The 13,093-nt window shown below is 45.5% G+C and overlaps 1 non-coding gene across 1 annotated transcript; it reads left to right on the forward strand.

Moving 5' to 3' along the window:
• The first annotated feature begins 1,242 nt into the window (after window positions 1-1,242).
• TRNAW-CCA (transfer RNA tryptophan (anticodon CCA)) lies at window positions 1,243-1,314 on the forward strand. The gene has a single exon. It is a non-coding gene; the product is annotated as a tRNA-Trp (tRNA).
• Window positions 1,315-13,093: the final 11,779 nt, after the last annotated feature.

The raw sequence follows: 13,093 nt of genomic DNA on the forward strand, positions 1-13,093 counted from the left end.
TACCCAGTTACCCTAGGTGACCCCAGACACCTTTGCCCAGACACTACGCATATCTTGAGCATCTAATGAGTGCTAACTGGAAAAGCTGGCCAGCCTACAGCTACCCTAAGCTTTGTAGGAGTCTTGCGGTTTCTCCCTTTAGGTCCTAAAACAATTTAGTGGACAAACCAAAGCAGAATTCAGCAGGTACAACAAAAGGCAGTAGCAGCTAAAATGCAAAAATATCACTAGTCCATGGTGCCCTTCTGGCTAGTGTGAGCCATTCTACAAATTCATCTTGTAAAACAAGAGAAGTTTAGAAATTTAGTGGCATCAGTCTCTGCCACTGAGCCACCCAGCTCACTGCACCAATTGTTTTGAAATATACTCGGGATTTGGTTTAATCAGGTATGGTGAGAGGACAGATGGGGAGACAGTTGCTTTGAAAGAAGAGTTTATTATTACAGTTCCGAACAGGAAGGGGCATACCCATCATGCAGGGCCACCCGAGGAAGCACCAGGGTCAGTCAGGAGGCAGGAGAGAGAGGGGAAAGTGTAGACCAGACTCTGTATTACTAAATAAAGACGTGATGGGGAGTTGTCTGGTGGGGATGTCCCCTACTGAGCAGGAAGCAAAACACAGATGTTGGCGTTTTTGTTGGAAGGTTTGTAATATGAACTCCATGAGCTGCAAAACCACAGGACTGGTAGGTTCATCAATAATTCTGGCCCATGATTTCAAGATATCAAATCAGCAATTATAGACTATGAAGGTTGATTGTTACAGTGGGATCCTAGAACAGGAAATGGGCATTAGGTAAAAACTAAGGAAATCAGAGAAAAGTATAGAGTGTAGTTAAGCAAAATGTAGCAATTTGGGTTCATTAATTGTGATGAATGTACCTTATGAATGTAAGATATTAATTGTAGGAGAAACTGTGTGCGAGATGAAAGAACTCTCTATACTATCCGTATAACGTTTCCATAAATCTGGAACTTTTCAAAATAAAAGTTTATTTTATAACATGAACTTTGAGAACCATCTATACATTTCAGTTCTGTCCGCTAAGCTTTTTTCACACTAGATACGTGTTTCCACCAGAGGACAAAGAGAAGAGTCGGTACTTATCTTTTCCTAATGTTCATTCATTTATTTCACAAACACTTATTGAAATTCTGGCTGGTTCTAGGGGCAGATAGATAGAAAGAAAAATGCTAGCCTTGCTCTTAAGAAAAATCCTAGTTTAGTGGAGGTTATGGGCTTCCCTGGTGGCTCAGAGGTTAAAGCATCTGCCTCCAATGCAGGAGACCCAGGTTCGATCCCTGGGTCGGGAAGATCCCCTGGAGAAGGAAATGGTAAACCACTCCAGTATTCTTGCCTGGAGAATCCCATGGATGGAGAAGCCTGGTGGGCTACAGTCCACGGGGTTGCAGAGAGTCGGACACAACTGAGCGACTTCACCTTCATGGACACAAAATGTCAACACTGCCTTACAAGGTGACAAGTACTAGGCTACGATGTTGTACATAACCCCTTGAGATACTCAAAAAAGTGTTTGGAGAATTCAGGGAAGACTTCTCAGCAGAGCCAGCGTTTAAAGAGCATCTTTCTATTTCATGCACTGTGATGAACTGAATGGGAAGGAAGTCCACAATGGCGGGCATATATATGTATATATACGATTGATTCATTTTGCCATACAGTAGAAACTAACACAACATTATAAAGCAACTATCCTCCAATAAAAATTAATTAAAAAACAAAGAGCATCTTGAAGGGTCAGAAGCAATTTGAAAAATAGTAACAGAGGGGAAAGAACTTAAGAGCCGAGCCTGAGGCAAAGACACAGTCGCCTCGTTTGAAAGGTGAAGTTGGGCAGGACATGGAAGTCATGGTTGGGAGCGGTAGGAGATGGGGCTAGAAGGGAATATGGGGCTTCAGCCCTTAGGAGGCACTTATTTATTCATTTATTTTGTCTGTGCTGGGCCTTTGTTGCACAGGCTTTTTTCGAGTTGCAGCGAGCAGAGGCTACTCTCCAGTTGCACGCACGGGCTTCTCATTGCAGTGGCTTCTCTGGCCGTGGAGCACGGGCTCTCGGGCACACAGGCGTCAGTGCTTGCAGCTCCTGGGCTCTAGAGCACAGGCTCACTAGCTGTGGCGCATGGGCCTGCTCTGGGGCACGTGGGGTCTTCACAGACCGTGGATCAAACCCATGTCTCCTGCATTGGCAGGTGGATTCTTTACCAACAAGCCCCCAGGGAAGCCCTGTGAGGCACTTAATAAACGTGGCTGACTGAATGAGCAACCAGAGCCTGGAAAGCCTTCCATGGTTTCTAGTCTGGACTTTATTCGATAGGCAACAGGGAGTCACCAGGTTTTCAAGCGGGGAAGTAACACAAAATATGGGTGACATGGACTCCTGCCCCTGCAAGTGGGGTTCACGGACCCTGTGACTCATGAGCACCAGCATCGCCTGAGTGCTCGAGAACTAGAGGATTTGAGGTCAGACCCCAGACAGACCGAATCCGAATCTGCATTTCAACAAGATCCCCAGGTGATTCACCTGCCCCCTGAAGATCCAAGAACAGCTGCTTTTGAAAGCTCACTTTGTTGGCAGGGGAAAAACATAGTCTCTTTTTTAACTTCTCATCAGAAAAGGTGGTGGTGGGGTGTGGGGGAAGGGATGAACCAGGCAGAAGAAAACAGAGGGGAAAGGAGGAAGGAGTGAAGACAGAAAGAGGAAACAACATCTGTGAAACAGATGGGCAACCTTCTCTCTCAAGGCTTTCTTCCACCTAAAGTCCCATCCTTTGAAAGAAGCAGCATCTCTAATTGGAAGACTTCCGGGTCCCAGTTAGCCTCCAGAGGAGGGACACATGTGTCCTTTGAAAGGGCTGCTTTGGAACTGGGGAGGGAAGGTGGGTTGCGATGGACCGCTGGAGGCAGAGGGACAGGCAACAGACACGTAACTCTTTTTCTCTCCACAAGCAGATGAAACATGCACTTAATTTCCAGCAAAGTGGCTGCTGGGATGGCAGCCTAGGGAAATCAAAGACTCAGCGGGTGCCCATAATTCACACTCATTTTGTGTAGCCAGAGCGGATGGTGAGATGGCAGGGTAAAAATGTCCCCTGCTTTTGCTAGCACACTGCTGTGCGGAGGGCTCTCCTTCTCTTCCGTCTCCCTCTGCATGCTGGTCCAGAGCCGCCAAAATCCACATTCGTGCAGAGAGAGAAGCGACATGTCCCGCTCTGCCCAGGATGCTACGGCAGCCCTCACAGCCCAGCGACCCACTTCCACCACCTCATGTATATTGTCTAGGCTGCTGGGGCATCATCCTCCAAGGGACCCTCATGCCTCATGGAGATCTACTTACCCACAAATCCTGAATTTACTTCTGATAAGCTATGCTGATCAGGAAATCCTTGCATCTCAGACTTTTATTGCAGATGAAAGACCAGGCAGATCCTATCTCGTCAAACGAGTGCCACCAAGTTCAGTGATAATTCTCAGAATACAGGCAGCTCTTTATTTGGAGTCTCATCCTTTCCCTACTTTCATCACTAGGTTGCTAAGAATGGGACTCGTTCTCCAGTGAAGACTGGCAGCTGCTCCCTGACTCTGACCGGGCAGGTTCACCACTTTTTTTTCTTGAAGTCTCTCCTGAACACACTTCAAGATGCTCCACTTGTTCCCAGTCTACAGATAGGTGCACTGAGGCTAGCAGTTGGCTGGCCGCATAGTTGGGGTTGCATTAAGACTCTGCTTCTTCCTCTGCATCGTTAGAGACATTCGTTTCCTCTAGGAGCCACCATCCAGGTTCTCTAAAAGAGCATTCTCTTGGAATAACCATCTCTACCCTGAAGACTGCCAAAGGCTTTTGTTTGTTTATGAAATGGACCATTTATAAAGTCTTTATTGAATTTTTTACAACATTGCTTCTGTTTTATGCATTGGTGTTTGTTTTTTTTCTTTTTAACCTCAAGACATGTGGGATCTTAAGCTCCTCAATGAGGGATCAAACCCACACCCTCTGCACTGGAGGGTGAAGTCATAACCACTGGGACCACCAGAGAAGTTCCAAGTGCCAAATTTTTAATGATAACACTGATAGCTCCTATTTGTTAGAGTGTTTTGCTTTTTGACCTCTTTATCACATCTTCTCTCATTCATGTTTAAAAGAATATATCCTAAGACCTGCAGAGCTAGGTCAGTATTCCCAGCTGCTTGCAGAAAGGGATTGAATGCCCCGGAGAATAAGCGGCAGCGTGAGGGTGTGGGGGAGGGGGATGGGGGATGTGGAAGAGACGGGAAGTGTCGAGCGCCTCGCCTTCCCACCTGTGTGCCCTGATGCATGATCTTACCTAGCAAAAACTGGAATGGGGAGCCTCAAATTCATGAGCTGGAACAGGAAACAAATGACTGTTGTTGCCTTTGAAAAGTTGCCATGAGAAAGAAGTAGCAGGCTTGTCTTGCAAGTGTGTGTGTATTTGTGTATGTGTGTGTGTGCATGTCCAGAAGGCATATGAGAAGTGAGAGAATCCAGCCTCTTTGACTAGGTCTCCGATGAATCCTAGTCACCCTCAGCTTAGTTCAATTCAATTAAATGCAGAACTAGAAGCCCCGAGCAGGGCATATTGCAAGAACTGATAGTGCCAGACAAAGCAACCATCCACCAATGGCACAGTTTGCCTGAAGATCTTAGAAGTCTTGTGGGTGGAGACTGAGAGTCCTTGGGATTGTGATCATTCAAGCCTGAGATTCTCAAACACAACTGGAAAGCAAAACCCCTGCCCCTGCCTCCTCCTCTGGACCACATCATAAGGATGCTAGGCATGGAATGCAGACCCGAGGTTTTGCTTGGTTGGTAGCAAGACAGAAGCATTTTTCTGGCTGGCGTACCCCTTTTCATCTTTGAACCTCATCTCAGGAGTTTGACCCAAAATTCTAAAGAGAGTGACTGTAGGATTCTAGGAAACTCATAGCACTGCAAGAAATCGAGTCATCGAATGCAGAGAACAAAAAGGAGATGGGCATCACAGTATCACAGCTGCAGAGAGGAATAATTGACACAGAGGAATTGCAAGATGCCTATAGAAGCGACATCAACACGGTGAACTAGTTTTGACAGGGGTGGGGACAAGAGAAGGGGTATCCTTGGCTGTGCCCAGCTGTGATGCCCAAGCAGTTGAAGACACAGGAGTGGCTGAGATTAGGAGGTAGGGCAGAGCTCAGAGGAGCAGTAATACCTGGAGAACTTCAGTGACCTTCAAGATGGAGCGTGAGATGCTCTAAGATGTTCCCAGCTTCCCATGGGTGATCAGCCTTTCTCTGCCTGATTATATCTTACTCAACCTTGAAAACCCAGTTCCAAGGACACTTCCTGCAGTGTTCTCTTCTTGAAGTGGGTCATCCTCCTCCAAACTCCCGGAGCTCCGCAAGCTCCCAGAGCTCTTAACCTTATTTCACATGTTATTTTCCAGTTTGTCCTTTGGCTGGCTGTGGTCCACTGGCTCCAATTAACTTTTCTAGATCATGAGCTCCTGTCTCCTATTCCTCTGCCCTTTTCCCATTCAGCTTCTCTTTCTAGATGCTATACTCCCTGAGGGAAGAGACCTCATCTCTGAATCCTCCCCCTGCCCAGCTCAGCCAAAACGCATAGCACAGTCTGGACATGGTAATTTTGGTTCTGAATGAATGACTGTGAGTAATAAAGGAGGAAAGATGGTGGCTGGATCAGGGAGGGAGATGGGGTGCCTTTTCATCCCCGGGAAAGAAATCGCTGTAGCCTTGGCCCCACTGCAGCCTCGGGTTTCCAGAAGCGGTCAATTCTTGCTCACAGTAGATGAGCCAAGAGATAGAGGGAGGGGAACAGCCAGTGCAAGCACATCCGTTCCCCTGGAGGAAATGCCCCTGAAGGACGTTTGAAGGACATTTGCCCTTGAAGGACAGTCCTGGCTACACGCCACTCTCATTCCCAGGAATGAGAGGCAGAGAAGGCAGGGCAAGAGACTCATCCCTGAGGCTGGTGGGTAGAGGGAAGAGGAAGGGGAGGCCAGGGGCGGAGACAGCACCTCGCTGACTAATTAAACCCTTTGGTAGCTGGCCCCCGCCAGCTCAGGCAGATTATCACTGCTGAATCAGCTCCCTGCCAAGGCCAGACTCCTGCTCTCTTTCTTCCTGCTTGATTTGCCTAATGGAAGCTGACAGAGAAGTTCAACCCTGATTGTCAGATTTCAGTAGGAACCTCAAGGGGGAGGGGGAGAGGAAGGCAGACATTTGAGGAATAAAAATAGCACACATAATGAGATCCTTTATTTAGCTGAAGCACTTCTTTAATGACTTACCTCCCTTTTTCTCTCTCTCTCTCTCACACACACAAACACACACAGTTGTGTACACATACAAATGTATGATTTTTGCTTGGGCTGCAAAACTTGCCTGGGTCCTATAGGAAAAACAGGCCATCCGTCCTGGATGGTACGAGTTGACAAAAAACAACGTCCTTTGATGGTGAAGCTGGGAAATATTCCCCCACATTCCTCCAACCAGAAACCTTGCTACCCAAACTCTTTCAGTAGAACCGTTTTCCAAAATGTGACCCAGGAAACTGGTCTGACCAGCAAGACCACACATCTGGGCAGGCACTCATACTTTGGGTGGTTTCTTGATTTTTGTGGACTTCCCTTTTGGCTCAGCTAGTAAAGAATCTGCCTGCAGTGTGGGAGACCTGGGTTGGAAAGATCCCCTGGAGAAGGGAAAGGCTACCCACTCCAGTATTCTTGCCTGGAGAATTCGGGTTAGGGTCGCAAAGAGTCAGCCACCACTGAGTGCCTTTGACTTTACTCACTTGCCTTTTTGTGCTTCCTGTTTTGTAACAGAAAATGAGGTCTGAAGGGTTTGATTACGTGTGTGTGCTTGCTAAGTTGCCTCAGTCATACCTTACTCTTTGTGACCATATGGACTGTAACTTGCCAGTCTCCTCTGTCCATGGGATTCTCCAGGCAAGAATACCGGAGTGGATTGCCATGGCCTTCTCCAAGGGATCTTCCAGACCCAGGGATTGAACCCACGTCTCCTGCAGCTCTTGCACTGCAGGGCAGTTCTTTATTGCTGAGCCACCAGGGAAGACCCAGAGGGTTTGATTAACTTCTCAAAATCTGGGCTCCTCCTTAGAAAAATCAGCCTTACTTCTTATAGGATGAAACAAGCAGGCCCAGGCAAAGCCTCTAGAGATCCCATGTTGCATGGCAGGTGGACAATAAGAGTCAGCTCCTTCTTCCTCTGAAGCGGGATTTTCTATAATATTCTAGGGAATCAGCCAGCAATTCTAAGGGTTAGGGTTGGAAGCCTAGTTCTCTAGAAAGAGGTCAAATTGTTAGTTGCCTTTATTAGGGAGCTGACAATCAGAGCTAATCACATCACAGGCATTCATTCAGGCAAGCCATTCATTCATCCACTACAGCCCCCGTTAGGCCCATTTTATCCCCAACCAAGACACAGAGGAGTTGCTACTTGCCCAAGGTCATCACAACACAAGTCAACTTTGAACCTTACATTTGTTTTTTTCCTTGTTTGTTTGTTTTGGTTTTTTTGGCTATGCCACGTGGCATATGGGATCTCAGCTCCCAGACCAGGGATGGAACCCAGGCCCCCTGCATCAGAAGCATGGAGTCTTAATCACTGGACCATCAGGGAAGATCCAGAAATTTGTTTTTAAATTGCCCACTTTTTCAAATGTCTCCAAGAGACTGCTTTAGTTAATACAAATGTTTAGCTGTACTTTCAGGAGGCAGGCATGATTTCTATTAATCGCCAGTTCCCCATCGTCTGTGGAATGTTAACTTTGTAGATAGAACAACACAATAACAATCATGGCAAGAGGAATTCCCCCAGCGTTTGTTCATTTCATGAACAAGTGACTAGAAAAGTGGCCAGAGACAGGCTGGGAACAAGACAGAAACAGGAAGTGGAGGAGCCTGAAATCAGAGAAATAGCAGGACCCAACCAGCTCCTCACCTGACAAGCTCATTCATCTCTACTCAACACCTGCCACTGGCTTCTGCTTTCTCCCCAACAGGGAGACAAACTGACCACCACCAACTCTGCCCAGGAGATGCCAGAGGAATCCAAATAAAATATAAAGAATACCCATGAAACCAAGGAAAGGGGCATGAGAGTTGGGTGATCTTATTAGAGGTCGAGAGGTCCCAATATATTACAAGAAGACAAAAGTCAGATAAAAGGCACAATGATGGATGACACTGAGAAAGCCTCAGTTCAGAACATGCTGAAGAAGGGATACAGTGGTGGAGAAGCTGGCCCTCTGAGACTCAGGACAGACTCTAGACTAGGGGTCTGGGAGAATAGAGGTATGCAGGGAGATGAGGAACAGAAGCAAAGAACTTAACTGAGCATTTATTTGGACTTGGAACAGATAAGAAGTTCCCAGATGGAAGCCAGGAAGCAGCTGGAATGAGATCGGAAAGGGAGTTTGAGGTGAGCCAGGAAGTATGTTTCCAGGAAAGAAATTGAATGTGCTAATGGACGGGGCTTCCCTGGTGGCTCAGACAGTAAAGAATCTGCCTGCAATGTGGGAGGCCTGGGTTTGATCCTTGGGTTGGGAAGACCCCCTGGAGGAATGCATGGCAACCCACTCCAGTATTCTTGCCTGGAGAACTCCCCATGGACAGAGGAGCCTGGCAGGATGCAGTCCATTGGGGTCGCAAAGAGGCAGACATGACTGAGTGACTAAGCCATAGACGGAACTGTTGAACGACTGGATAATTCCGAGGATTTGGTAAAGACATATTATTGTTTTATCACCAGGGAAAAGAAAAGAAGGAAGGAATGAAGGGAAGTAGGAAGGAAGGAAGGGACTCACTCCAAGTGGGTGGAAGAAATTCAGGATCCAAATATAAGGCAAAATAAAGGGACAGTGTTTCTGAGCCATCTACATTCTAAGAATCTTTTCTCATTAGTGGCATATTCCTCAAAAGAAAATGTAAACCTAGTATATACTGTAGGGCTCTGCAGGCTGAAAATGCTACACAGTCATGATAGAATATGAAGATATGCATCTTATTAATATATAATATATTACATATATTAATTTATAAAAATTCAAGGTTTAGAATTAACCTGCAGAAAAAGTAAAGAAGTCCTTACTTTGTTGATTGAACACCTTGACTGTGTTCCTGATCTTCATCATATGAAAGTGATGTTTCACATTATAGAAAGTGGGGAATGGAGCGGGGATGCTGGAGAGGTGGAGAAAAGGATGTGATTGCGAGAGGCTAAACTTTGATGGTATAAAGTCAGCCATCTTCTAATGTTGATGCAAGAAGAGTCTTAAGTATATCATTTAAAATTATGAGCAGAACTATGAGAAAAATACAAATTACAATAAAAAATTAGGACGGATGGAGTTCCCGCTATATTCTATGTGGAGCGATATGTACAAAGACTCTGGAGGGAAGAGGGAAGATGGAGTGAGAGACCAAGATTTTCCTCTTTCATATTAACAAGACAGCATATATGCTTTATGGTTACCAAATTCTGACCTATTTTTATAAGCATATTATCTGGAAGAGAAACAATAAAAGGGGAACTTAACTAAAATCTTGCAGCCTCTCTGGTTAGAAACTGGGCATCCAAAGGCAAAGCCTGTTCCTTTTCTGTTAAAGAAGTTTTGAACCATTTGATTTTTTAAAATTTATGCATCTAGTATTTTGATCAACATTTAAATTAAAAAAAAAAATCTTCCTAGCAAATGAAAAAAAAAATTAATTCAAGAGTTACATTCTCTCCTGGGAAATTACAACTCACCCCAAGATAATAGATTTATTTGCTTCAACCCAAATCTGAGAATTTGCACATGACTTGAATGTCTGTAAATTAATAAGAAAGCAGCAGCGAACTCTTGTTCTTTACGTTTAACTATTGTCTCACGGCTGTATGACTCACTTGCCTTTATGAAACCACCTCATCAAAGGTCCGAGGCACCATGCAGTCAGCTTATCAAATAATCCTCAGTTTGATCTCCCCTATAAATCATACGCACAGCCCCATCACTTAAGAAAAATTCATTTTCCTGCTCCCGTTCTGTTTCCAGGTAAGCGGTTGACCTTCAGATTGCTTATGAGTTCATCTCTTACAGGGGCTTCCCAATCTGACTTTTAATTCCCCTCCTTCCTGCTCCTGGCAATTATTCTCAAATTCTCAGTCTCACCTGCTGCAGTCCCTAGCAGGTCCATCTCAGATTCTCTGTCCTTCTCTGACTTCTTCCAAGGCCAATCAGGTAACACCCTTTAAAACCATACTGCTGGGAAAGAAAGTGATCAGCCTGGAACTCAAGTCAAAGTTTACTCCGGGCTAGTAGTTGGGGAAAGAAGATGCATGGTTCAGAGAATCAATATCTGTTGAACACCCCGGACACTATGCCGGGAGAAGAAAGTGAAAGTGTTAGTCACTTAGTCATGCCTGACTCTACGACACTATGGACTGTAGCCCCTCTGGACTCCTCTGTCCATGGAATTCTCCAGGTAAGTATACTGGAATGGATAGCCATTCCTGTCTCCAGGGGAATCTTCCTGACCCAGGGATTGAACCCAGGTCTGTTGCATTGCAGGCAGATTCTTTACCGTGAGCCACCAGGAAAGCCCACTATGCTGGGTGCTTCGTGTGAGATGACCCACTAAATTCCCACAAGTGACTCATGACACAGGTACTGTTTCCTCCCTATTATAGACAAGAATCTGAACTTCACAAAAGCTGGGCACTGCCCGGGTCACAGGGCTATTATGGGGCAGTGCCAAATGTGAACTTAGGTCTGACTTCCTGTGTCTTTTAAAAATGTAAATTACAGGGATTTCCCTGTGGTCCTGCGGTTAAGAGTCTGTCTTGCAACGCGGAGAACACGGGGTTCAATCCCTGGTACGGGAACCTAGATCCCGCATTGGAGAATCTAAGCCTTTGAGCTGCAAGTGGAGACCCCGTGCACCTCAACAAAAGATCTCGCACAGCCAAATAAATAAATAATGTAAATCACAGTGTAATCACATTGTGTCTAGTGTTCCACAGAAGACAAGTCATACTGAATATGGCATTGGGGTTGAATATGGCTAGCTTGTAGGCAGTCAAGAATGTGGAGATGGTGCCCACATGTTGGCATCAGGGAATAACCAACAGGATTCAGCATCCAGGGATATGAGCTTTGCTCTCATTCCTGTGACCAATTAGCTCTTTGGACTTGAGTTTTCTCATTTATAAACTAAAATGTTTTTCCTGGATGATTATTAAGCTCTCTTCCAACCCTGAAGAATCTATACACATGAAAGAAATAAAGCTCATTAAAGTTATTGTCTAATTCACATATCTTGCAAATCACTAAGGTGAATGAGGTGGAAAAGTGAATTTAAGGTTAGATGATAATTGAAACAGTAAGATGATAATTGAACTAAAAATAAGATCCACGTAGTCTAACTCTCAACTTGTTATTGTCCAGCATGGGATGGATTTAAAGTACTATATTGCATTAGTCTGCTTGGGCTGCCATAGCAAAATACCAGAGATTGAGGGGCTTTGACAACAGAAATTTCTCACAGTCCTGGAAGTTGGGAAGTCCATGATCAAGGTGCCAGAGTGCCAGCAAGTTAAGTTTCATTCTGTGGCCTCTTCTCTTAGCTTGTAGGCAGGCACCAGCTGTGTGTGGTCACATGACCTCTTCTTTGTGTACAGGTAAGGGAAAGAAATAGAGGGGAGGTGGGAGAGAGATTTCCCTGATAGTCCAGTAGTTAAGAATCTGCCTTCCAATGCAGGTGATGCAGGCTCGATCCTGGTTGAAGAATTAAAATCCCATATGCCGTGGGGAAACTAAGCTCATCCAAGGCAACTACTGAGTCCTCATGCTCTGGAGCCTGAGCCACAGCTAGAGAAGTCCCTGCACTTCACTGCAGTGAAGACCCAGCACATCTCCCCAAAAGAGGAGGGGAGAGGAGAGAAACTTTGTTATCTGGTGTCTCTTCTTATCGTTGTTCAGTAGCTAAGCTGTATGTGACTCTCTGCGACCCCATGGACTGCAGCACGCCAGGCTTCCCTGTTCTTTGCTGTCTCCCAGAGTTTGATCATTCTCATGTCCACTGAGTCAGTGATGCCATCTAACCATCTCATCCCCTGTCATCCCCTTCTCCTCCTGCCCCCAATCCCTCCCAGCATCAGAGTCTTTTCCAATGAGTTAACTCTTCGCATGAGGTGGCCAAAGTACTGGAGTTTCAGCTTCAGCATCATTCCTTCCAAAGAAATCCCAGGGTTGATCTCCTTCAGAATGGACTGGAATGACTTCATTCAACCTTAATTAATTTCTTAGAGGTCCAATCTCCAAAGACAACATGTTAGGACTTTAATATTTGAAGTATGAGGGGGACAGAAACATTCAGTCCATAACAAGTAGTATTAGAAGATAGTGGTGTGATAGCATCAGATTTGAACTGCCAAATTATGTCCCCTAAGAAGAATGAAAATACCCTAGTAAAGACGTGGTCAGAAATAGTATAGAGCAGTGCCTTCTGCTCCAAAATCACTGCAGATGGTGACTACAGCCATGAAATTAAAAGATGCTTGCTCCTTGGAAGAAAAGTTATGACTAACCTAGACAGCATATTAAAAAGCAGAGACATTACTTTGCCAACAAAGGTCTGTCTCGTCAAAGCTATGGTTTCTCCAGTAGTCATGTATGGTTGTGAGAATTGGACTATAAAGAAAGCTGAGCACTGAAGAATTGATGCTTTTGAACTGTGGTGTTGGAGAAGACTCTTGAGAGTCCTTGGACAGCAAGGAGATCCAACCAGTCCATCCCAAAGGAAATCAGTCCTGGAAATTCATTGGAAGGACTGATGCTGAAGCTGAAATTCCAATACTTCGGCCACCTGATGCGAAGAACTGACTCATTTGAAAAGACCCTGATGCTGGGAAAGATTGAAGGCAGGAGTAGAAGGGGAAACAGAGGATGAGATGGTTGGATGGCATCACTGACTCAATGGACATGAGTTCGAGTAAACTCCGGGAGTTGGCGATGGACAGGGAGGTCTGGCATGCTGCAGTCCATGGGGTCGC

This window comes from Capricornis sumatraensis, chromosome 3 (assembly GCF_032405125.1).
Source record: "Capricornis sumatraensis isolate serow.1 chromosome 3, serow.2, whole genome shotgun sequence".
Taxonomy (NCBI): domain Eukaryota; kingdom Metazoa; phylum Chordata; class Mammalia; order Artiodactyla; family Bovidae; genus Capricornis; species Capricornis sumatraensis.